The 26,268-nt window shown below is 42.1% G+C and overlaps 1 protein-coding gene and 1 long non-coding RNA gene across 11 annotated transcripts in view; one reads left to right on the forward strand and one right to left on the reverse strand.

The window, feature by feature from the left end:
* The window catches only part of FAM110B (family with sequence similarity 110 member B), a 116,157-nt gene extending 98,514 nt beyond the window's left edge, over positions 1-17,643 (reverse strand). For 7 of the 10 annotated variants that reach the window (XM_080379129.1, XM_080379137.1, XM_080379138.1 and 4 more), the window contains exon 1: positions 17,535-17,643. The gene's annotated coding sequence lies outside the window, so the exon portion shown is untranslated. Of the gene's footprint in view, positions 1-12,215; positions 12,325-17,534 lie in introns of all 10 variants that reach the window. The other 3 variants (XM_080379130.1, XM_080379135.1, XM_080379139.1) reach the window with 2 other exon arrangements.
* A 134-nt stretch (positions 17,644-17,777) lies between these two features.
* Positions 17,778-26,268, forward strand: part of LOC308060419 — a 78,978-nt gene continuing 70,487 nt past the window's right edge. Inside the window, exons 1-2 of the long non-coding RNA XR_013926716.1 lie at positions 17,778-18,113; positions 18,433-24,805. This is a non-coding gene — a long non-coding RNA (uncharacterized lncRNA). The remainder of the gene's footprint in view (positions 18,114-18,432; positions 24,806-26,268) is intronic.

Genomic DNA, 26,268 nt, shown 5'->3' on the forward strand with positions numbered 1-26,268 from the left:
CCATCTCCGTGTCAAATATCTTATTGACTTACAGGCTTTGAAACCTCTGAAGTTTTGACTTTAGATTTTCTGTATTTTCACACCAACCCTCAGAGGTCTCACCACTGCACAAAACCCAGTCTTTCAACAGACTGGTAAAGAAACTGAAATTAAGGCATGAAAACCTGGCCAAAAAAAAAAAAAAAAAAAAGTAACACACCGCAAACATATGCTTCTAGTAATTTTTTCTTTAAGCAAAAGGCCATCACATGCCATTACTACACAATTTGAAAACAGTTCACTTAAATTTCTTAAGAGTACCAAGAAACTCATTTTCTTATTGCTTAAACCAGCTTGTATGCTAGATACAGTTTTAATTAATGATGACAGATTATTTAATAGATCCATAAATACAAAACTTGAGGAAAACCAAAAAGAAACTGTGTAAGAAAAAGTAGTCTTTCACCAACTTCTTGATCAATTAAACATATTGGTAAACAATTTAGCTGCAGGATTTTGTCTTGACCAATATTAAACTTTAGATGCAGTTCAATTTCTGCAAACCACATTTAAAACTGCAGAGATCCTAAAAAGTACAAAAAGAAAAACCACTAAAAAAAGTGATCATTTTTCACATTTCACAAAATTCTGCAGGTCAGTTCAGAGGCAGCCCTGAGGCAGACAAAAACTGGGTTTTTTATTATAGGATATCAACTGTACATAAGAAACCGTATATATTTACTGTAGAGTTTAAAAGTAAGCAAAAGTTGACTAAGGAATTCATCGAAAAAAATTAAGACTTCAGATCCTAAATAATTTAGATACTTTGAAATAACCTAAGTCCAAAATTGCTGTCATTTAGTTTTAATTAGCAGATAACCAAATCCTTTTATTGCAAGAATTTGCATAGCACATGGCTAATTACTATTTTGTGAAGAGTCTTAAGGGGGGGCGGGGAGGGAAGGCATAAATCTTTACATAGCTCATCAATACAATAAAAATCAAAATAATATTGTTAGTGCCTTTTGGTTTGTGTTTGTTGGTTTTTGAGTTTTTTTGAGAGCAAGTATAAATAAAAACCTGCTCTTTAACACAGAGGCAACTAAACAGGAATAAGACCGTAAAGTGAATCTGCACAGGAAACCCAGGATTAGGGCTGAAACTCTATTCTAATCCTTCTGTCCACAGAGGTAGCAGTCACTAGGCAGCATGTGGTTTGGGCATGCACCTGCAATACACAGGCCGGATTTAAAATACTTACAGAAAGATCAAGCTTTGTCTGAGAAAAGTTTCTTTTCAGTTTAGGAAGTGGACTATCTACCTTCCTCAAAAACAAACAATAACCACACACATTAGCTTGTCAGTAATTCTGCCAGAATGATACCTGGATGCAACACAGGTACACTCAACCCATCATTCCTGGGAATGGACTTGACAGTGAGAAAAACACTCAAGAAAACAGAAGAAAAACCTCTTGTTGCTAACATACTAAATAATTCAAATTGACAGTGTCATACCACACCACTACTCTGTGAACTTTGCATTACCTTTCGGTAAATTCCTGGATTAAGTGAGGAAATCTAAGCACTTGCTAGAGGTCTTCACAAACTGAGGAGGGGAGGAGGGATCCTTCAAACAAAATGGAACTCCGCTAACAACAAAATAACCTTAAAAGATAGTATCATTTATCTGGTGCTGCAAAACGACTAGTAAAGAGCAAGGTTCATCTTTAAATACCATCTCCTTTTGCCTCACACAGTCTTTTCTGGTACTTTTATACTACAATGTGAAGCGAAGTTGCATTAGGTGCTACAGCTGGAAACTTCCAGCTGGGCCTGGGACCTCAGGAATGCTGTCTCTCACTGGGAGCTCTCCTGGTGCACCTGGAAGCTAAATGAATGTCAGCCATTCTGAAGTACAGGGACCTATTTTGTTTCATGGAAAGACAGGTCACTGTTAAAAGTGCATGGTGAGGGGTTTCTAAATCCTGTGATTATAGGCTTAGCATAGAGCGCAATAAAAAAGGAGAACCACAGAGAACAATATACTTTCCAGTGCAGCAGCTTTGAGAAGTCTCCACTTTACACCGAGACATCAGTGCCTTCCATCCTAAGCCATTTTGTCATCAAATTTTAAATACCAAAGTAGCAAGAGACCATTTGCTTACATTTGGTGCTGCTTCTCTTGAAGTGGAGTAGAATTTAATTGGCAAGATTTGTCCATAAACTGGCTTCAACTCCTAACCCATTTGTAGCCAACGCTGACATAATAAAACCCCAATTTATCACTGAGAAGTGGAAATGTTTGCGGGCTATTTTCTGACTGTTCTCCCTTAAGCATACATGACACGCCAACTGCCATCAGGGCTGGTTTAGTACCACTTCATATTCTACCATGAGGAATTTTACTTGTCTGAAGAGTCAACTGTGGTCCACCAACAGGTATCACAAAGCAAGGGAGATGTAACTTATTTGCACACACCGCACCCATCCTTGCTTGTTTGAAATGAAGCTACAGGATCACGTTACTAATATACAAAGAATTGTATGGTGTTCATTATTATTTTAAAGCATCAGACATCAGCTGCCATATTTGAGCTATGAAGAAACTGTCACAGGCAAGTTATCAAGCTCCTAAAAACTGGCACTCACTGAGCTGATACTAAAGGACATGTGGAAAAATAGCACTTCAGCTTCCAAACTGAAGACTTTTACATAATTAAGATATGTAAATAGGTATAAACAAGAAAAGCAAGAACCATCTTTGAAAGATCTGGCTATATCTGCAACTACTTTCCTACTTACAAAGCCACATCCTTGATTTTCAGCTTAGTAAGACGAAAGGTTCAGACAGTTATTTTGTATCTGGTATTATTACAGTGTGATGTTACTGACAATCAAGTACTAATACTAATGGTTATTTAAAAGTTCATGGTAATTATATAACTTATCTTTTAAAACAGTTTACTGTATTAAATGCTAAACAAATTTATCTTGCATAAAATCAAGCCAAAAATGTAACAAAGCATCTTCACTACAATTCTGTTTTTTCTCTGAAAAGCAGAGTCATTGTGTTCTATAAAGAGAATGAAGTCTCTAAAAGAAGACTAAATTATTTCTTTCTCAAAGGCAGGCTCTGAAAAAATGCATTAAAAAAAGATTTTATTCTTGGCTCAAATACGAACATTCGGGAAACAGTACTTTTGAGCAAGGACTCACCCACTTCAAGGCAGAAGAATTTATTTTGAAAAGCAGTGTGAAATTTCAGGGGGGGAAAAAACCCCACACGTATTTTGCACTTCCCAGCTTTTGGTAGTTCTCCAGATAAGACAAAAATCTCAAAATAACCTCTTCCCCATATAACTGTTTTCTCATAGATGTTGCCAAGCTATCTTATACCACCAGCAAGAACTTCTACAAGTAAGTACTTCCAGACAAAGCAACACAGTGACAGGCAGTAATTGAGAAGTAAAAGCTTTTGAGGTATTTTAGGAGAGTTACCTGAGAGGGCAACCTGAGGAATATGTTTCACCAGGTTCCCACCTCACACTGCCTTGTCACCAGTCCATTCAGTGCCCTTCAAAAGATATGGGGGAGCAACACCACAGTTTAGGACTTGTGGAGAACCTCTCCAAAGCCCAGGGCAGGACATGAGTTTGAGCCCAGCCCTGCCGCCAAGGACTACATTCCTATCATACCTAATGGTCTTCAAAGGAGCAACGTTTCTCCTTTGGCTACAGACCATGTACTGTAACTGTCTCCCCAGATTTGGCCCAAGCCAGCTGCAGAAAGGCAAAGCTCATCTGGAGGATTAGATCAGGTCCCTACAGAAACATTTAGGACTTTTAAACAAAGAATATTATTTGTGTGTGTACACATGTGGACACCATCATATCATGGCAAAAATGTCAAGGGATAGGGAGGAGGATTCAGTCTTTCATGTCCAAGATGACTCAATGCTACCTGTGGACATCTACATAATGTTTCCTGAATGTTGAGGAATGCTGCAGGTCCCACCGTCAAGTGGTACAAATCGTAAACCAGAGCTCTCGGTCAACTCCTTTTCCCTGTCTCACGCACATACATTTTCCTGGGAATGTTATTTTGTGTATTGCCAGGGTGTTTTGTATGAAGGGTTTGCTACATTCTCTCCCCCTACAATGCAAAACCTTGACTGTGACCTGCAAGTGCTCCGCACCGTTGGGCTCCTTGCCCATCAGCCCTAGAAGTCAGCTGTGGCTCTCCCACTGAGCATCCCTCACAGAACCAGAGGTAGGGGACACCACAGAATGGAGGAGGGATGGCTAGGTAGACCCCATGGTCCAACCCAGAGGCCAGCCACACCCCAGTCCCAAGGGAGAGGCAGGCCAGGCCACATACCACAGGCTACTGCAGGAAGCCCGGAGCTGGGGCACAGCAGGGAGCCGTAGGGCTTCCCAAGGGCTGTCTCTTCTCAAGAGCATCAAGAAGCATGGCCATGAGGCACACCCTGCTGAAACGCCAAGCCCAACACACACGTCCTGCCATCAAGACCAAATGGAGGACTATGGAAAGACTCTGACCCAAGCTGGCACTCAGCCTCTGCCTCACTGCACATGTGTCTTCATGAGCTGCTTTTACAGCAGGAACAGAAAAAAACAGCATCAGATGGTGGCTACTTTGACAACTGCACTCCTTTCACAAGTGTCGGTAATTACTGCACTGGGCACCGGCTCATGCTTCTTGATTTCTTTCTTCCCTTTTTAAATATCTATGCCCTGAAATGTACATAGGAGTAAATTAAGGCACTTTTATTACATGGGTCAAGTCCTGACCTGTTCATCTATATACATTAGCATAAAAGTACTACAGGCATCAAAAATGAAGGATTAATCATTAGTTTAAACACACATCCTGGAGATTGTTAGAAGGAAAAAAAAATTCTAACTGAAAAAAATTTAAGACAACAACAGAAAAGTAACAATGGAGACAGAAAAGCAGTACTTAGAATCTTCTTGCCAGGAAGATTTTCCCTTCTGACTAGTTAGTTGTATTTTATGAGCGGACAACATAATAAACCAGACATCTTCATTTTACATCACTTTATATTTCATATGTATTCAAGCTGAAGATCAGCTATATAGTTCAAGATAATCCAGATCGGTTTTGAAATGTACTTTTAAATCATCTGAAAAAGCTGTACACAGGTTTCCATGTCGAATACATCCCCTTTTCATGAAGAACACATCCCTTCTCTTCCCAATTTGGAAAATAACTTATTAAAAAGAAAACATTATGTAATCGAGAAAAATTAAGCAGGTACATTCTGCAATTTCTCAGCAGAAGAAAGAACTTCTCCTACACTTTCAGCTGCCAAAGCCTGTGAAGACGTGATCAAAGACATGATAATAAAAAATAAAATAATAAAAAAAAAAAAGAGACACTGGACAGCACCCCAATAGCAGACTCCCTCCTTTCTCAGGAGTCTTCAGAGGTACCAAGCATAGCAGCCAAAACTAACCCGGCCATACTCCGGCACTTTAATTCCCTCCTCCATAGCCTTACCAACCTCCACATCTTCCTTTAGCCTTGGAGAACACTCACTAGAGGTGCCAGTGAAGTTTGCAGGGCGGCAACCACAGAGTTTCCTACTTTCTCATTTCTACTGTTATTAATTGTCATGCCAATGAGCTAGTTGATCATGGATACTAATTGTGAGGGCTGCTTGACTTGATGAACAAGATAAACAGAACTCAAGTGAGGTATGTCTCATTGTCAGAGACTGCAATCTTTGCAAGTATGAAAAAGTGAGTTCTGACATTGACATTAGAAAAATCCCAGCCTAGGAAGATCTGTGCAGCTCTGTCTAACCCAGCAAAGCAGCTTCAAACACAGAGGGAAAAAAAAGCTGTATCCACGTGACTGTTACGCAGAAGAACAAGAAGATATTTTCTCCACTCCAACACATCAGTTATTCTAATACCACTTAAAGTGGATTTTAGAAGTTTGGTATTCTATATATTACCTAATGAGAAGAAGGAAACAATGGTAAATCCACTGCTGCAACTCCAGAATTGTCATGTAAAAAGGACTAAGTGCAGAACTGTTTTATTGCTTCTTTCAGCTCAGTATGTTATGGTACCAAATTATACTTCATTGAAGGAGGACTTCACAAGGATTGCTAGGACTCTTCAGCCTGGTTCAACATTGAGAACAGCTGACTTCATTTTCAAATATTAGATGGCTTTCACAATTTGCACTTAAGTTGAATGAAGTATTCTATGAAAGCAAATCACACTGATTAAGGAACAGGTTTTGTTTCTCATTAGAAATTCAACTTTAAATTAGTGGAAGTTCTAGGCATGGGAAAGACATGGCAGAAAGACTGGAACCTCACAGCAGCCAGATCCACATTAGACAGTATCTGTAACACAACTTTCATAATACGAACTTACTTCTTGCCTTCCTGCCAGACTTACACTGCAATACCTTCAGACTCAAACCGCAGCACTAGGTGACATGCCACCAGCCTGCAGCACTAACTAACCATGTCCGTTCCTAAGCCACAGAACAATTCTTCAGTGCAAATACTGCCAGGGCTTTCCAGATACCTGTTGTCCCTCCAGTCTCCACTTTGCCCCACCTCAGCTGCAACACCTACAGGAAACAGAGTTCTCAGGGGAAATGTTTTGACCCCACAGCAAAACAGGAATGAAGGGTAATGGGAAAATTAGAATGGATTTGTAGAGAGGGAAGTTCTTCCACTCCACAGCTCCGCCGACCCCTCTGACCAAAATATGTAATATCATCCTGCTATTTTGGCAGTAAAGCAAGCAAGTCATCACTAACATTTGATTAGTATTGACCGTAACAGCCCAGGAGGCGAATATCCCTCTCTACTCCCTAGCTGACCAGTGCAGCCCACACAATGCAGCAAAATGTATGTAGGAGGTGGAGTGAGAGGACCTGATTTCATGCTGGGGCAGGGCACCTTATAAAAAGTCTTTTCAGTAGCAGTCATTCAGAAGTAATATGGCAATCAAATTAGTTGACTGCAACAATCCAAACAGCATCATTTGATACCTTCACAGCAGTTCTTGGATAATGAGTTTAGAAGGAGAAATCCTATCTTTTATTAAACCAAACATATCTGGGGGACAGGGTGTCTCCCTACAGCCTTTGCCTGTCAACATTTTAGGCCAACTAATGAAAACACTAATGCTTCTCAGCCAGCAAAGCACGAGTTAACTCAACTTCTGTCTCCCCTAAGCCTATAATTCTCTGGTCTGGTCTTCATGAAAAGCACTTAATGTTTCAAACATAAGGTGAATACCCATATAATCACCTCTGCACATGCCTCTCTGCAAGTGGTGACGACGGTACTCCAGAAGACACCACAGAGCACACAGTTTCCCTCCTGGACACCAGAAGGACAAGCAGCTGTACCTACAAGGTTAAGGTACAGAAATAAGTCCAGGAAGCAACATGCAGGTTTCACCATCATGCTACGGACAAGCCAGTCATGAGGACGTGGCCATTTCATAGCTGCACAGTATCAAAGTCACAGTGATTGCACAGGTTGTGAACACAGTGAAGCCCAGCACACACTGCAAATGTTCCCACAGCACAACCTTTGGGGACAGAAGGGAGACAGAGGCAACACAGAGCACAAACAGAGGGAATGTCAAGCAAAGTCCAAGAGCTGCCTGACACGCAAGATGATATGTGAGGTGTTACTGGATCCCAGGGAGGCCACCATATTCCCAATTCTCCACATAATGCTTACAAAGGTGTCCTCCAGGATGGTCCTATAACCACTGTTTCAGTCCAGTGCCTGACTTCCTACTCTACAGAAAACAAGCACTTACCTCCTGGCATTAGGGGAAGCCTCCTTATTTTTTCATTCACATTCATCATTTCCTTGGAAAAATTTCTTTCATCCCTGATCCTTTCAGCCCACATAATACAGGTGATTGAGAATAGCAGGCCACTGACTCAATTTTGCATTTTTATGACATTTGGGAGAAAGTCTGCTGCAATAATTTTATTCTCTCTCATCAGCATTCCTGTTCTTTAGTATATTTTCTGCACAAAGCCCATGCAGACAAATTAGCAGGGTGGTATTCCACTTAGTTCTCAGCCTTTATGGTTCATCCTCTCACTTAACACTTGTTTGCTGTCAGTTGCAAGATTCCTACATCAAGAGAGAGTAATTCACAGGTCTGCCTAGTGTACCAAGATAGATTGCTTCACAACTGGAGCCACAGTATCAGAACAGCCCAAAAAACACAGAACCAAGAGATTTTTAGGAATAAATGGCTTAAAAAACCCCAAAGCAAACAAACAAAAAACAAATTTAAAAAAAAGCCCAGCAGAGAGCAGCTGATTTTTTCCATCTTTCAGAGCTTTGACATATCCCATTTACAATTCCATTTCCGACAGTGACAGTCCAAAAAAGCTCCAAGAAAGGTACGCAGCAAGTTTTTGCCCTGAATGCTACCAATTATACATTTGCCAAGTGAAAGCCATATGTCTATTTGTGTGCATTTCTGCAATGCACTTTTCATTCATTAAGATGAGAAATTGCTTCTTTTATGCAATCTGCTATCACTCAGATAGCAAAACACTGTGATGTCTGGTAGCAGGCTTGCTGGTTTTGGCTTCAGTAGGGGTTTTTTTCACCACCCCCCCCCCTTCCTGTCAGAGGAAAGCTTTTCCCAAAGGATTTAAGCAATTTCATAAAACAAATGTAAAAACAAAGACACTTTTGTTTAAGGACCGAAGGTTTTGTTTTGTTTTAAGGGGGATGGAGGGGGAAGGAAGAAAGAAATGATACTGATCATCTTTCAATTGCACAAAAAAAAAAAAAAAAAGCAATACCTCATTCCTAAAATAGAAACTCTGTGATAGCACAAACTTGCTATAATAAACAGGCCATCAGAAAAAAAAAAAAATCAAGTTCAGATATTTTTTAAACAAACACATTCATTTATTTCAATCACAAGTGAACACCTCAAACCATTACAGCAAAGATCAGAGGAAAACAACATTTTCTTTCCAAATTCAAGTGCTTACATTGTGCATTCCTGTATGCTGTGCTTCATTAGTCAGTTTCTCCTTTTCCCCACAGTTGATCAAACGGGAAGAAAGAAGGGGGGGGGGGGGGAAAACCAACAACAAACCAACTTGAAATGTGTGGCTTTAAATACACAAACATTTGGGGGACTCATTCCAGTTAGAACTTCTGAAGCTTAACCTAATATGCATAATTTCATTTACTGCAATAGGATCCAATACTACAACAGGAGTAACCCCCTGAACTTGCACAGCAAATGTTGCAAGATGAGGACAACACAGCAACAATAAAGAAGAAACTAAATAAAACATCTGAAATCCTTCAGCAAAGCATGTGCCACAGTCTTGCAGGAAATCTGAGTGAGCAGACCTTCAGGTCTGCAAGTATTCCCCAAGCATTTATATAAACACATTGCAGAAATCTCATGTATTGCAGAACTGGGATTCTGGTTTCTGATATTAATTAATAGCAGATATTAATTAATGGAATTAACTGATTTAGAAGTAAATGCCCAGATATTGTATCACATATTATGTAGAGAGAAGTCTGACAGCCACAAGTGATTTTCAGTTAGAAAATATCGTCTATCTAAATGCAGCAAAAGCAATCCATGAAGTCCTATTCATGCTGCCTACCATTTAAATTCATTCAGGATTGTCACTCACAGCAATTACCATTCAACATGTAAAACTAACACACTGGGAAAACTCAACAGTAATATACTTCAGTAATATCACAGCTCAGAAAGGCAAAACAACACAGACAATAAGAATCTTGCAATTAAATACAACACACAAGTGAAATTATCACATTTTAACTACTTGTACTTACATGACTAATTTACAAATGTTAGTATTAAATTTGAATTTTTCTAAATGTAATCTTGAAGTATGTGCATGCATGGGAAATGACACAATGTTCTTAATTAAGAGATTAAAAAACTGGTCTAAAACCATTGGAGGTGGACAGGAGGAGAAGTAACAGTCTGTCAAGCGTATCACATCAACATTACTTTCTATATATGTAAAGTAAAAATACAACGTATATTATCATCATAAACTGAAAAGTGGTTTACCCAACCATTACTTAAATGATTCTCCTCCATCCTAGTTTAAGCTGCATCTATCTATACATGCACATACACACACAAGAAAGTTTTGTTCCTAGTGACCCCCTGACCTTCCAAATGGTAACATGGACAGATGAACTTGTCAAATAGAGAAAGACAACATACAAAGGTCATTACAAATCCAAAGGTCTGGGTCCACTCCTGAATTTGGGTAGTTTATTTTAAGTGACTTGTCTAATACCGTATAGAGGTACCAGACAAAGAGGAGGAAGACTCTGTTACCGATGATGTATTCACAACAGAAGGACACTCCTGTTTGCACAAAAAAACCACCATGTGGAAATCTGAAAGATAAACCACTAGAAGGCTGCAGAACAACCTTTCTTCCGTCCACAAGTCTTTTTCTTTGCTTTGTTTTTGAACTATGCAAGCCACTGTAATTTACAGATACATCTAAAATGTTCTCCTGCAGTTTAAGTTCTGCTTTGTTCCTTCTTCACTGTAACCTCTCTTCATTCAAAAAGTGCTTTTCTAAACAGTGCAAGCCCGATCAGTGAAGAGATACCCCAGTTACATTACACCGATGATTAAAACATCAGCTTTCCAATGTAATTTGGACACAAGTTAACACACATAGTGAGTTAATGTGTAATATATAAGCATTTCTTCTTCATTTCCCTGTTCATCAGTTTGTTCATTCACAGTCTTTCCATAATTCTCATTTCCTCAATCACATCTTCTCTCTTCTATTCTTTCAGGTGTGCATGTTCCAGGTTTTACCTGGGTCTCTTATACCACTTGCTTCTTACTCCAGTCCATTTCTCAGCTTCCCAGACTGACCATGCTCACCACAAACACACAGTTCCTTGACCTATTAACAAGAATCATATTCCTTTCTACTTGCTTGAGCTGCAGACAATACTGGATGCTGCTGTTATCTTCCCTGTCCAATAAAGTCTTAAAACATTTCCTCCCATTTCTTAGTGCAGACTTTTCCAAGACCTCAAGTTGTAACAGGAAATTATTTGAGTGATTCTGTTTTTAAAGAACACAGCAAAGCATCAGGAGACAAGTGTGCTGCTCTCTGATTTGCTAGAGACTCTGAATTTAGGTTGAACCTCTCCTTTGTAAATCTGAAATAACTTTTCCACCTCATCCATTAATATTTGGAACTCAAAGGCCGTCAAGTGAAAGACACTATACAAATGCAAAGCATAGCCCTGGTGTCATCTTTTTTAATGATACTTTCAACACTTATATAAAAGAGCAACAGGAGCAAATGAAAAATCACAATAAGCGAATAGCCTAATAATACATGCTAAAAGCTACCAAGACAATAAATTCAATTCTTCCCTAAGATTGTTAAATTATTCTTTTGATGGCTCAACACAATCTCTTCACGTTTATTTCCTATGGGGGATGCTGACACATTGAGCTCATTACACAGCTCCTCTTCAGAGAAGAAACACACAAAATACACATGCATTTAAAGCAAACGCCTGAAATTTAGTAGTTCAGATTTTTAATAAACTACGCTGGAAAGGAGTTTGCAACTGGGTTATTCCTAAGGAAGTACAACACCTGCCTTATAAATTCAAAACAAATAGACATAAAGCAATATCAAGGCACTGATCTTGCTTTGATGTATAAACACACTCAAAGCACCTTATTATCCTCAATGATTCTTCTCAAGATAGCTCCACACAGATGACACACAGTCTTCCTTCTTGAAGAGTCATCTCAAAACTTCCAGAAGTTTGACCGGGCATACAAAGCCCAGCTACAGGAGACCTTATAAATGGACAGACCCTGATGCTATAGCAAAGATCAAATTAAGTCAACATGGCATAGCCTTCAAACCACACACACCATCATTACGCTTTCTATGAGGCACATGTCTCTTCAGTGTGTACCAGACAAGTTTTCACTAGAGAAAGTGTCTGAACTGGCATATCTCATACCTCAGTTTGTTCCCAGCAGTTGTGTTGGCTTTTGTATATCTCTGCATCGGTGCCTAGATCAAGTACTACACTTCAAAACAAAGCCATAGACAAGCACACATCCTCCCAGGTGGGAGCCCCCACTCTGGGTCTTCAGCAGTCCTGCAGTTTACCTCCTGTGCAAGGCTCTGCCCAAGTCCCTCCCAAGGCAATGCCTCCAATTCCTGTTCCCAGGAGCACAGTCCTCAAACAAGAGGATGCAGGCAGTGCCACAGAGCACTCCTAGACCAGAAAGCATGAAATCAGGCAAAGGATAGATATGGGCACACACTCAACAGGAAAGCATAATCCTTTTATTTATTTATGGGTTCCAGTCAGCCATCCTGACCTTCAGCCTGAACCTCCATTTATTCATTTTCTGTCCCATGCATGTTAATTTGTGGTTATCTTTAATATTTTATGAGTTATACTTTATTCCAGTCCATTGTACATTAAAAAGAGAAGAAAAAGCAGCAGCTACTAATGCCATAGATGGGGGGCTTTCCTTGTTATAAATTCCCTTCACTATCAAGCAACTGCACAACACACACTCCCCAAAAATAAGGATTTCTGCTCATCATACCTCCTCCACTGAGGTGCTTTCTATTTGTGTTGATTAGTAGTGAAGACCAAAGCATGAAAGTTATAGTAGCTTGAGTTACCTGAACTGCCCATTTCCTCAACAGTCACATGCAAGCTTAAACACTGAACTGGGACTTGAGACATACAGCTGGGAGGGCATCCAAAATCTGAGTTAAGAAACTCATTCTGAATTCCCCATGTACAGTATTCTAACATTCATTCAACAAGCCATCAAATCATCCTGTATGTCAAGTTTTTAATCCAAAATTACAGATGAGCCTTCAGTTTATGACCCTTCCTCTGCTCCAAGAATTTGCCCCAGGGAATTCATAAGCAGCTGCTATATCCCATCTCTGCCATTAGTAAGGTACCAAAGCCAGTGTAGCTTAAGTTTTGGTCTCTCATCTAACTCCAGACTGTTCACGCCCCACCATCTTTGTAGTCTGCACGCCCTTGTATGTGTTCCGCTAGAATTTAATATTTTTCTGTACACAAGTGACCAGAACTATGTACAGTATTTGACATGAAGTCTCCCTAATTCCTTGCATAATAACTTGCCTTCTCCACTGAAGAGCTCTCATTGAGTATCACATTTGCTTTCATTCCATGCTCACCATCAAACAGTCTCACCCCTGTTTGACTATGGTATTCAGGCCTTTTCCTCCAGGCCTGTTTTAAGGGATGACCTGCCAGCTGATAGCAGATGTGTTGTTAATAATCACTCAGTAGATAACTTTACTTTTAGAGCTATTTAACTTCCCCTCATTCCTATTGCTTCAGTCATCACAGACATTCTTCCTCTGCAATAATCCAACCCCATTTGGTGCCAACTACATTTCCTAACTTTGCTTCATCAGCAGTCGTCCTTTGCATAGTTATCTCAGCCAGTATGGTAAAGTAAAAAGACCAGCACCTCACTAACAACAATCCAGAGCAACAATTCCTTTATTTGTGCAGACACAGTCACAATTTCTCCTTCAGGAGACACCTCACCATTCCTTAGCCAAGCCCCATACTTCAAATTTTAGTGGCTTTCATTGTTGTGCCCACCATGGTATGCACATATCAAACTGAAGCCTTCTGCTCCCTTCATCTCCAATTTTCAGTATTTAACCAGTAATAATATTACTTTAGTCTTCCATGACCTAATTGTGGCAAATCCATGATGCATTTTATCCTGTTTTCCACTTATCTTTGTATACTTAATTACTATTTCCATTCTAAATTTGTTCTAAGTCCTTGAATGCTATTGAGACTAGGGTAAAATGTGTGACAATTTCATTCTCTTCTCCTTTTAAAATAAATACAAGTACGCTTCTTTTGCTATATTGTTAGCACAATTGCTACATTCAAATTGACAGATTACAACCAATCTTTCTTTTTTAACCTGGCTCCAGTGTCCTGCACCAACTCTTCCAGACCCCTAAAGCACAGACCCTTTGCTTCCTTAGTTTGACCGCATTAAATGTGAAAGCAGGCATAAGACATTTATTCCGGTCATTTGTTTGGCACTCTTTCTTTCTCCCATGTTCAAATTCTCATCCCTATCTAAAACTGGTTGCAACTGCTAATTTTGGAGGCATTAGACATGTTTTTCAACTATACTCCGGTCCTCACAACATCATAGCCAAGTTTTCTGCTTTTTATTTTTTTCCCCTCTTCATCTTAAATTTCTTTGTACTCTTGCTTTTGCAATTCACATGCTATCCCTGCAGTTTCTGCTCTCTGATGATCAATCCCCTCCTTCACTTCATTCCTTACAGGCTTTCCAGTAACTTGCAGTATCTTATTCTTGCAGCAAGGTCCACAGCTCCACTTGGCAAGCTTTTCCTCCTCCTTAAAATGCAGTTTCGAAGTAGCTGTTGTACCTTCCACTTACAGCAGTCCAAGCTTTTTCTTTTTTTTTTTTTTAAACCTCTACCTCCTACAGGTCTTCAGTCCTGTGGACTTCACAGACTAGTTCCTCTAAGTTCTCAGAACTTGCCTGCTAAAATTAAACTTCCTTGAACTAAAAACACTTCGTAGCTGACATATACTTATCCTTCAGTTTAATTCCAAATTACTAACTTGTGGCTAATCAACACATGTGCTTAAGGCCTTGTGAAACTGAGCCGTAACCTAGCAGCGGAAAGCAAGACCCAGCATCAGCCACAGAGACCAGAGGCATTCCTTACCCAGAGTTCAAAGATTCGCCCTCTAGTTCTGGGCAGGCTGTAAACATGAGATTTCATTTACTCTGCATTCCACTACAATTAATGGCCAAAATCCACCCTATGATATTTCAGTGTACTGATTTCCAATCTAACTATGTCACCACTGGGAAACATACTTAAAAAAAAGTACATTTGAGAAACACCCTCCTTTTACACACTAGCACAGCATCTCAAATGTGTTCTGTAGCTCTGAGTGACCAGAACACATTTGCAAGGCTACGTTCTATAATTTGACTCTGTTTTGACTCACTAGATCAACGTTAGCCCTCCAGATTTTGGAGCATGACATGAACCTTTAACAGAAAACCATCTCTCATCCACTGGAAGACTTCTCCCATATGATACGCCTCCAGCAAAAATTTCAGATCTGACGTCTCCAACGTGCACGCCACAAGCCTAAGGGGAGCAGGGAAGGAGGGCACTGACGGCCAAGTGCTACAGCAGGACACAGAACCACTCTGGCAGTGTCAGCAAACGATCTCCATATGAATCTAGAAAACACCCTTTTTCTCTTAAATTTAGCTTGTGACAGAATTTTCTTAACGTGGATGCACTGGCATGAGGGCAAGTCAGGCCTTCTGTGCAACAGAGTGAACTTGCTGGCATAGGCTATCAGTTCCATCGAGGAGGCAAATCACACTAACCACCACATTCCTGGTATACCTGCATCTACACTGCAGCACCCCGGCACCCGCCTGCTACCTCCTGCCCACAGAGGGGAAATGAAGTACCACAGCGTGAAATATCAACTGACATGATTAAGTTATTAACCCACACAAAATGGGGGCCCTGGCAGGGCATACAGTTCTGCCAGCTCTAACAGCCCCAAATCATGGCAAGGGCTGCCCGCCATCTCTGCAGGACTGATGGTGGTCTCTGCACCCACCTGCCCTGGCCATCATCAACAACAGGTACATCTCCCCAGGGAGCACATTCATGCTTTGGTGCCTTCTGCTTTCATGACCAGTCTCACCAGCTCAAGCCGAGTGTTTGTGGAAGCAGGGTGTTCAGACACCCTCTGAACCGAGGGGCACAGTGCTGGACACTTTGAAAAAGCAATCATTGTTAGTGACACATGAGGAAATAACATACCACCTTTCACTCCAGAAGTGCTTAAAAGTGTTTTATCTTGTTAATTCTAGGTCAGTTGAGCGCATGTGTGGTGTGGATTACACTGACCCTTTTAGAACTCTCAACATTTTTAAATAAGTAGGACACTTAACATTAGACACAGCCAAGCTGTGCACCTCCTGTACACCACGCACCAACATCAGCCAGCAGGCTATACGGGCAGAACCAAGGGCAAGTTGCTTTATAAGGCATGACTCTTACACCACTGAAGTACAAATGCGAGGTAAATTATAAATAAATCTGACCCACTATCATATTAAAACAATACAAGCATTTTACAAAAAAAAAAAAAAAAAAAAAAAGGAGGTTGAGCTGAAGTGACCTTTGCAGAGCCACCCAACAAACCAGTGGCAGATTTACAGACACAGCAAGTATTTACAGCTAAGTGATAAAAAGGTCTACCTTGTTAAAGATAAAAGTTGTCTTGCTGCTTACAAAACACAATAGCATTGTCATTTTGAGCACAAAGGGGATGTTTCACCCTTAAATATCTGAACCCAGTAAGTGCAGACCTTAAATCCAAGCAAAGATCAACACACAAACGGCCATAAAATTCAAGTTTAAAGAAGTTAATACTGTGGTTCAATGGGGATGTTAATTTGTCAGCACAAGGTCTCTGAAAGTTTTAACCTTTTCTCTGCCCTATGAGCTGCCATATGTATCGGACCCTAGGATACATGTAACTCCATTGATTTCCCTTCTCTTCACAGATGCCTTGTCTGAGTAGGGAAGAAGGAGGGGGGGAAAAAAAACACGTATTCAAGTAAATTACATTTCGGTCGGATAAGCCTCCTCCCTTCTCCCTACTAAAGTTTTCTTTAGGTCAGATTAGCACTTTGAAAGGACACCAGGCACCGGCAGGCCCGGTTTCAGGCGGTGTTGTGACAGCTGCGCGCAGACCCCGCGCAGGGCGAGCGCCGGCCCCGGGGAGCGGCCATGTGCTCAGCCCCGCATCCCCCGCCCGCGCACCCCGGGGCGGCACTCACACCCCGCACCGGCCCGGCGCGGGGCAATAGCCGTCGCTTCCCGCGGCTTTTCCCCGGGCCAGATGCTCTCCCCTGCCGTGAGCGAGGCACTTCGGAGGAGGCAAACCGCTCTGGCCGCCCCGCACGCAGGCTGGGGGGGGGGGAGGGGACACCGCCGCCTGGGGCGGGGGATGAAGCCGGCTCGGTCCCGCTTCCGCGCGGGGCACCCACCCCGGGGGCTGCTCTCTGTCACCGGAGGCAGCCGCCCGCCGCGCCGACCCCCGGCGGCGGGGCAGGGCTGGGCTGGGCAGGGCGGCTCCTGCCGCAGCGCCCAGCGGGGGAGAGCCCCCCGCCCGTCCCCGGGGCAGCGCGGCGCCGCCAGCCCCGCCGCCAGCCGCCGCCTGCCAGGGCCGGGGGTGGCGGTCCCGCCCGCTCCCGCGCCCGCTCCCTGGGGCCGACCCCGGCAGGCAGGGAAACCGTTGCGGGACGGCGCCGCGTACAGCCCCGGGACCCGCCGCGCCCGGAGCAGCGGCCCGGCCCGGCGCCTCGCCGCCGCCCTTACCGTCCTCGCCGGCACGGCGCGGGAGCCTCCCGGAGGAGCCAGGCGAAGCGGAGGGAGCTGGGGCCGAGAAAGCCGCCGCCGCCGCGAGGAGGAGGAGGGGGCGGAGGATCGGCGGCCGAGGGGCGGGGACGAGGGGCGGGGGAGCCGAGCGGCCGGCAGCCGCCTGCCCGCCCGCCGCGCAGCCGGCGCTTCCTCCCGACACGCAGCCGGGCCGGGCCGGGCGCAGGGGCCGGGGCGTGGGGCCCGCCCAGCGCCGCTGGGGGCGGCTGGCGGAGCGGGGGCCCGGGCGGGCGGGATCGCCCCTTCCCTGGCCTACGCTGCGCAAAGGGCGCCCGCCGCTGCCGCCTTTGTTCGGCCGAGCAGCGCCCCGGAGGGGGGAGGCGGCAGGCGGCGAGCGGGGCGCTTCTCCCACCGAGGATTGTTCCTCCGGCCCTGGCAGGCGCGATAACTTCGCTGAAGTTAATTTGGGTCTGTGATGAAAACCCTCTCCACCTGTGCCAAGCGCTGCTCGGCAGCCGGCGTTGAAGTCAGTCTACACACGGCGCTTCAGCTGCCTGGTCATGCCCCAGGAGCTGACGGGTGACTCCTGTTAATTTAAGGTTGGGGGGGTTTTGGATGGAGTTTTTTTGTGGTGGGTTTTTTTTATTGCAGAGGGTAGGTGGGATTGTAAAGACTGGTTTCTTCATATTCGGTGTTTGGAAGCCACCAAGAACTATTAGAAAATGAATTTCAGATACATCTTTATTCCATTGCCTGTGGTAGTTCACAGATTTTCTTCTAAACGTCGCCACTTGTTTTACACATCCAGTTGCTCACTGATCATTGAGGTACCTTTTAAAAGCACATTTTTTGCTCATCCTATAAACCTGCTCCAACCTTCCCAATTTCAATCTTTCAGGTACTTAAGTGAACACATGCAGTCCTGTCACACCAACTAAAATAACAGGAAGATAAGAATTTGCCACCATTCACATCCCACCTAGAAGAGACTGACACAACTTACAAATGGTCCTGTATAAGGTCTTCCCTGAAGAGCAGTCAGCCTTCAGTCCTTTGTGTAGAGATGGAACAAGCAAAATGACTCAGCTTATAGGACCATCATACAAGTGACCTTTTAAGAAGGCAGTAATAAAACTCGACTAGGTTGTTAAGACTAGGCATAAACTGAGAAGCTTCTTGATCAAGCAGCCTCCCTTAAAAGCTCTTTCCTCCCTTAAAGTTCATTAAGCCCCAGCAGTTAAAAGATCCCACCTGGGAGCCCTCACTATTTGCCCAGAGCTCTGTGTCCTAGGCTGTAAGGGACAGGGTAGCGTAAGCCTTTTGATGCTAAGCCAGCTCCTTGAGTTTAGTACTCAAGTTGCTTTGGTGTCTTCTTAAGAAACAGGTGCTTGATCAGTTCCTCTGGCTATTGTCTAGAAATTACCTGTGAGGCCTAGGAGGTGCCTGTTACAAGGTAAAGGTGTGTGAGGAGGGAGGGGAATGAGCAGGGCTTGGGCTTTTCCGCATCATTAACAAGGACCTTCTCCTTCTTGCATGTTAGCATGGCCACATTTGAGAACGGGAAAGAAAAGTTTGTAATTTGAACCTCAACTCCAGTAGCCGGAGGGGGGGATAAATTTTTGTTTTTATTTCAAAATTAAAATAGGAAGTGGAATTGATATCCTCTTGAGTGTTGGGGGGAAAAGTCTGAAAATACAAAACAATGTAATAAATGCAGAGAAGCCTGTCTAAGCCATCAGGCAGCCTTAAGCCAATGTGCTAGAGGCATAAACTACATCATATATCCTAGATACTGCCAAGACCTACTCGCTGCATTATTCACTGGGAACGGAAGCCAACCCCCACCCCCATAGCCTGTGCTGAAGGGGGCCCCTGCTATACAACAGGGTGCTCATTTGTCACGTGTTCAACACACAGACACCTACCTTGTATGACCCCCTTTTACAGGAGGTGTGTTTTGCCCTTCATTCTTTAGAATGGATGTCCGTGATAGGGAGAGAAGTAGGCAAATGCAGCTCACCTCCTTTTATGTGAAAAATTAAATGATCTGTTCTGGCTAAAGATTTTCCCATTCCTGGTCAAAACAGAGGCTTACCACATTTTAATTTCAGATCAGTATACAAACATTTGCTAAAGCCTAGGCACGTGTATAGCACTTCTGTTGTGTCCTTAATGATGAAACAAGGGCTATGGAGTTGTTCCTTACACTAGTAAGTTTTTCGTACCCGGGCATTACATGATGGAGAGCTTTATTAAATTATGCCATGCTGTGCAGCTGCTGTCTCTGGGAAGAACTATGGAACAATACAATTAATGTCTCACCTTTTAATTTTAATATAGCTACTAAAATATGATCTTCATTCCCACCATCAAGACCAGTGACAGCCTAGCCTAGCCTCTGCCTCAGACAGATGACCAGTCTGTTGAATCAATGGCTAGAGACCACCCAGCTGCAAGGCAAGCTGTAGACCTGAACTGATCATGAACACCCATGACTTCATCATGTTCCAAATCCCTTTAATGAAACCAGCACCCTGGCCCCAGATGATGTTTAAGGGTACCTTAAATCATTATGCTTGTACACAGATCTTTGCATTTTGAATTGCCATAACTCCTGATTTATAAATAATATCTAAGACAAAAAACTAATTTTATAAACATGCATATACCTGATTAAGCTCATCTAATTCAATAAGACTGCTTAATAGGAGTAAAATAAAACGTAAAAGGAGAAATGGTATTGTCTGGAACTAAGCTAAGAACCTCTGGGAATGAACATAAAATTACCCCATTCCAAACATATTTCTTCTTTACACTTTCCTAAGAACAGATTATTATAAAATTCATTGATCTTGTCAGCTCATTAAAGTATGTCACAACTTTCAAAAGGTTTTGGGATACAAATATTTACAAACACACCTATTGATCATAACTGTCTTCATAAATCCATATTTTTACAAGGCCAAGAATAAAGCATTTGTTGCTCTAATCAGTATGTTTACTCAGAAACAGCTGATACTACTTAAAATTGTGTTAATTAACCCAGGTTCTCAAGGTCCTGTTTTAATGCAGCGCAACACAATGGTGAAGGCAATCTCTGTCCACTGTAAACAACATGTTGTTATTGTTCACCCTACTTGAATCTGCCATTAACAGTAAGTCTGCATTTCACAGCTGCTTCTAAACCTAAGGCCTGCTTGCATTCAAAGAGAATTTCAGTTGTATTTTGGCATTGCATATGCTATTCACAAAGTCACCTGTAACAGTGAGTAAGAACAACTGAGAACAAAGCCACTCATCTCACCCTGCTCAGCTCTAGAGGCCTGGCTGCAGAATGTCTGGATTTGGGATCTGTCCTGCTTGTGTACTTATGTGTAATGATCAAAATACATTTCAAAATGCAGACTGCTCCCAGAATTACCATGGCACTCAGGCTGAATTAACCACAGCAACTCCAGTACTGAATGTCCTCTCTGCCCCTACATATGCAGGGGGTGTGTACCCCCAAGTCGTTCCAGGCCGCTGACCAGGAGGTGTGAGCCGAGGTCAGCAACAGCCTGCCTTAACGGGCAGAGCTGTAACCTGCAGCAGCTACACCACCGCCGCCAAGTGTTTTAGCATACTCATCCTCGGTAACATCCGTGCGTGAGGCACGTGCGTGATTTCTGATGGCCAGCCTGGCCTGCCTGCTCAGCCCATCGGGTCGTCACCTCAGCCACACCTGCTGAGGTGGGAGTGAGATGGCCAGAGAAAAGCACTGCTTCAGCCACCACAGCAGGGTCAGCCCATGCCTGCGCATCACTGAGCTGGCATCGCACATTAAACAAAGCTCACTGAGCAGTTTTTCACAAAAAAAGGCTGAGTTCTTCATTCCCACCCCTCATGTACGTGCAGCTGCTCGCACAACCAAAGTAGTACAGGACGCTCTAGTCCTGTATTTGTGCACTGAGCAGTATTACATTTAATATTTTTTTTTTTTACTTTAAGAATAAGCTCTGTAGAAAATGTGAGAGCAACAAGTTAGTGGTGGCTGTAAACGGTGCAGGTATTTGGAGGTGTTGGGAAAAGTATTTTCTCGGTGTTGTTTGAAGCGGGAGGCTCATGACAAAGGAGAGGTGTGAGAGTCATGCTGACACGCTCTTCTGATGCTCAAATGCCACTAGAAAAAAGCCAGAAACCCCCTTCTCAGCTCCCTGAAGGTCTCAGCACTACATACAAGGACTCCCTGTTGCTTTCCCTCAGTCACTGCATTCTCTCCATCAACTTGACTTTGGTTATATTTAGGGTCCATCACAAGGCATTAGTTGTGCTCCTGCTTTTCTCTACTATCACTTTGGGCTTTACTTACAAGGCTGTTACAGTTGTGTTTACTTTCCAGTTTCAGAAGCTGTGTGGAGGTAACCCCAGCTGAAACAGGGGAACTGAAAGGTGAGAGGCCATGACTACATCATTTGACAGCCTGCCTCAACCCAGGCAAGCAGAGGAATAAAGGCGTGTCTGCTACTTTTCCCTGCATACACCTACTTAGGGAACATAGACCCATTAAAGCTGAGCCAGACAGATATCAGTTCTTTAATTAGGCTTGTCCTTTTAAGTGCCCTAGGAAAATTATTATAATACCATACGATTGCCCAAGAACAAATGAGATATGCTTTTAAACACCCTTTATTACTAACATTGCATAAGCATTCCAACAATCACATCTAACAGTTTGTTATCATAGTTGTGATCCCTTTGGCTTACTAGCAGCAAGATGAATAGCATGTCATATCTGTTCTCAGCAAATAGCTGCCTGCCTTTGTAAACAAAACTGTCATGACCGATTCTCCATACACATTTGCAAATTATATCCATTGGTTATGTGTGTTGTGGCATATTTAGTATGCTGCCAGGGGAATGTTACCCTCACATCACTTTTATACATTACCAACATCATTATATTGTCAAGAACTTGGGAACTACGGCTTGGATTCACTAATGTCTCCTACAGACCCCTGATGAAAAACGTGTTTATTATCTAGTTTGCAAACGTTCAAACCTAACATGTAAATGTGCTCCAAGGGTGATTGCTTGATTACTCTAATAAACAGGAATCCAACAACCTTATAGTAAGTGATTATACACTTGTTTTGGTCCTAAACCTGTTATAGGTAGTAAGAAACTTTTAGTTACAACTCTGAATATCTTATTTGCTTTCTTTGTGTGTACCTGATTGCAAACCAACTTTCCACTAACAGCAAGTAGTTTACTGTCCTTGTTCTCAGTTAAATCCATGACTGAGCAGTGCATGTGATATCCTGATATTCAGCCTGCTCTGAAATGCAGAGCCCTGTGTCCTTGTCCCAGTACCAGCATTTTAATTACTTGCTGGCCAGGAGGAATTCACTTTGATACCTTGTCTCAGTTTAACTGCAAGTAAAATGATAATAATATTCTTTAATTCAAAGAGGAGGAGAGCAAAGTAGTTAATGTGTGCCCTGTACTTTTAAGAATATAGAGTGAAAGATGAGCTTAATATCATTTCAGACCCTCATTTGGTATTTCGTGTTTTTCTGATTTTATTTAATCTGCATAAGACATGCAGAGGACAAAATTCTTAGTCACTGGCATTTTATTCCCATTTTATGATTTTTATATGGCAAAACCTGTTACCATAATTTAAAAAAAACCTTTTTAATAATAATTTAAAATATGTTAAAATACTGATATCTAAAGTGCTGTAATTTCAGTCACTTACAAAAGTAGGCCCATTTTTCAAATAAAAGCATCTATCACGCTAATTTTGACATTTTACATTAATGATATGTAATAAAGTAATGTCATTTCAACAGAGAGTTCTAATTAGTTGCCAGTAACACAATATAGTCTTGTATAATTACAAATTTTGTGTGTGAGGAGAACTGCCTTGTTCTCATTACAGGGACTAAAACCACAGAGCATCACATTTCTCTTTACTGTACCAGAGGAATGTAAGAACACACTCAAGACCGCATTAGGTTTAAGGCATGTAATAACAGAATCACTAACAGATAGAAAATGTGATGACACTGAACTGCGAAGCAAAATTTATCCATGGAAAAGCACCCACCCTACTTCTGTGTTCACATCACTCTGCAGCTCTCTGGATGCTACACAGTTCTTAAACACGAGAGCAGGCATTTCTTCTCTAATCAAGCCAGCATGGGGAGTGATGCTATTGGGGAAGGCTGTATCAGAAGGGGAGATGAGAAAGATCTAGCAGTTCCTATAATACACAGTAAACAGTAGGGGAGAGTCACGATGGGAGTCATTTATTGCCTGTTGCATGGCTTTCTCCTTTAATTACCAGGAGATAGAAAATTCAAGATCAGGAGAGATGGGTCAATATTATCAAGTGTGACTGAGTACTGTTCAAGACAGCTGAGCTGCTGTGTGGATTTCAGAGTGTGAATAAAACCAGCAGCTGTGAGTTCTGACTTCAGGGTCTCACCGTTGTTATAGCAGATCTATTTTTATTTCAGGTGTTGTGTGAGGTGCAGAACTGGCTCAGAAATGCATGGGGAAAGGGACAGAACATCACACCTAGTTCTCAAGAACTAAAAAAGGTTTGGAATGGTGAAGCTTTATTAATCCAGACAGTGTTGTCTGTTTTTCTGAAGGAAAGCTTGCTATAGCACTTTCTGAAGATGTCTTTACTTATTTTTTTTCTTGGAAAAGAGGATCAGCTTTACAAGGATCTTGGGAACAGTTAAGGAAAAGGAAGGAATATTATGAGATGAGTGTGAAGTGAGTTATATATAGAAATTAATAATTTGCTAATTAAACAGCTATGACATATCAAGATAAGTTAATCATAATGTTTATTTCATAGTATCTATTGTATTTGTACAGTTTTCTGAGTATGAGGACAGATCAGTTATACTGAAGTACTTCACAATCAAAGTAACACACTAATGTGACAAGCAAAAATCTTAATCAAAGGCTGAGGTGTAAGGTTAACACATGAAACCTTGTATTTGCTTTATAGATAGATGCATTTTTTTTCTCCTTTGCATTAAAGCGTTCTGCTAGAAGGAACAGATGCCACTTTCTCAAGAACTTCATCTGTGAGACTTGGTGTTCTGAACCAGCTCCTTCTCATTTTTTTTCCAGTCTATATGAAGAGGGGACCAGAAGGCTGATGGTTTTAAGTCGCATGAAAGGTTTCACTTCCCCTTTGCCATAGAGCTGGCAGCAACACTCTCACACCCTCTCCACACCCCAGTGAGCACAGGATCCTACCAGAGTGCAGGGTGAGTAGAATTAATGTCCCTCTATGGTGAGGCTATCAGAGAGACGTTATTTCATGCACTTTTGCAGAATATGAAACTACTTGACCTTCCATAGCTTGCTTTTTCTTTCTCACTTGTCCCCGCCGCTGGGAACAGCTCAGCAGGCAGCACAACATGGACTTATTCGTTGTCTAACACCAGATGTGCAATGCCACCCTGGTACTCACCCACGGTGTTCCTCCACTGGAGCTGCAGCTGTGTTCCAGGCATTGCTTTCCCCCAAAACCTGCTTTTAAGTGTGCACCAAATACCATGGCAAGGGCAGATTGAAAAAAAAAGTCAACCCGTGTTACGACATTGGAACTGCTCAGAAGGTGCTGGCCAGCCCCCAGAGTTACCAGCTCTTGCTGCTAGTAGTTGCGTGGCTCATACTTATATAGTGCGTGTGGGCAGTGACTGTGTCCCTTCCTCTACTGGCTAATCCAAAAGCTTCTTTTAACAGCTCATACATGAAAAGATTTGTTATTTTTTGAAATGTAGTGGTAGAGGTTTTATAGTTTGGACCAGAGTGTCAGTGGAGGCTCTTTGGGGACGTGTGCATTGGAAGTGACAAGCACTGAATAACTGACCTCAGGCATAAGTAATATTTGTAGTCTGACTTTGGTATGTTATTCTTAAAAAAAATCCAGTCTGTAAATACAGTCTACATTTGTTAGCTTGAAAGGAAGGAAAGGGGATGAGGACAAATACAGAAGAGAGACATGAATAACAAAAAAAAAAAAAAAAAAAAAGGAGAAAAAGCAAGGAGAAATAAGTTAATAAAGAGAAAAGGGAGTGGGGGTATTAAAAGAGAGAATATAGACATACAAATGGATCACAACTAATATAAAATTGCAAAAAGCAGGAGAAAAATTGAAGATTAAAGAAATCACAATGTAACAGATCAGGTGGAATAAAACTATGGAGAAAGTGAATTCCTATATACAGTCAATAATGACCGCAGCACCCTATGAAATACGGGTACTTTTGTAAAACAACTATGTGTTAACTCCCATTGATTGTGAGACACACTAGTTTGCAAGTTAAAAAGGATTCTGTAAAGTTACTTGAAATATACAGCAGGAGTGGGTGGGGCAGTGGGTTTGTGTAGTGTAGAGGTAATTTGGATGGTGATGAAGTCGCGCTATAAAACACATATTATGTTTAACCCCCATAGGAACAAGCAGTTATTTCAGCGAGAAATGAGTTATGCAAGGAAAGTCATCTGAATGAACTTGTGGGGCTCTTTCAGTGACTCCAGTGAAACTGATGACTGTATTTTCATTCAGACTTTTTGCTTTTTTTTTGTTAATTATCTGTAGACTAGAAATGGCAATGAGAGCAGTAAGCTATAAGGTGATAGGTACTTTTGCTGTATTCTTTATTTACATACGTCCCATTATTTTCTTTGAAAGCAGGAGCAGGTATAATCTAGCAGGGAACAA

This window comes from Falco punctatus (genome assembly GCF_963210335.1).
Source record: "Falco punctatus genome assembly, chromosome: 3".
Lineage (NCBI taxonomy): Eukaryota > Metazoa > Chordata > Aves > Falconiformes > Falconidae > Falco > Falco punctatus.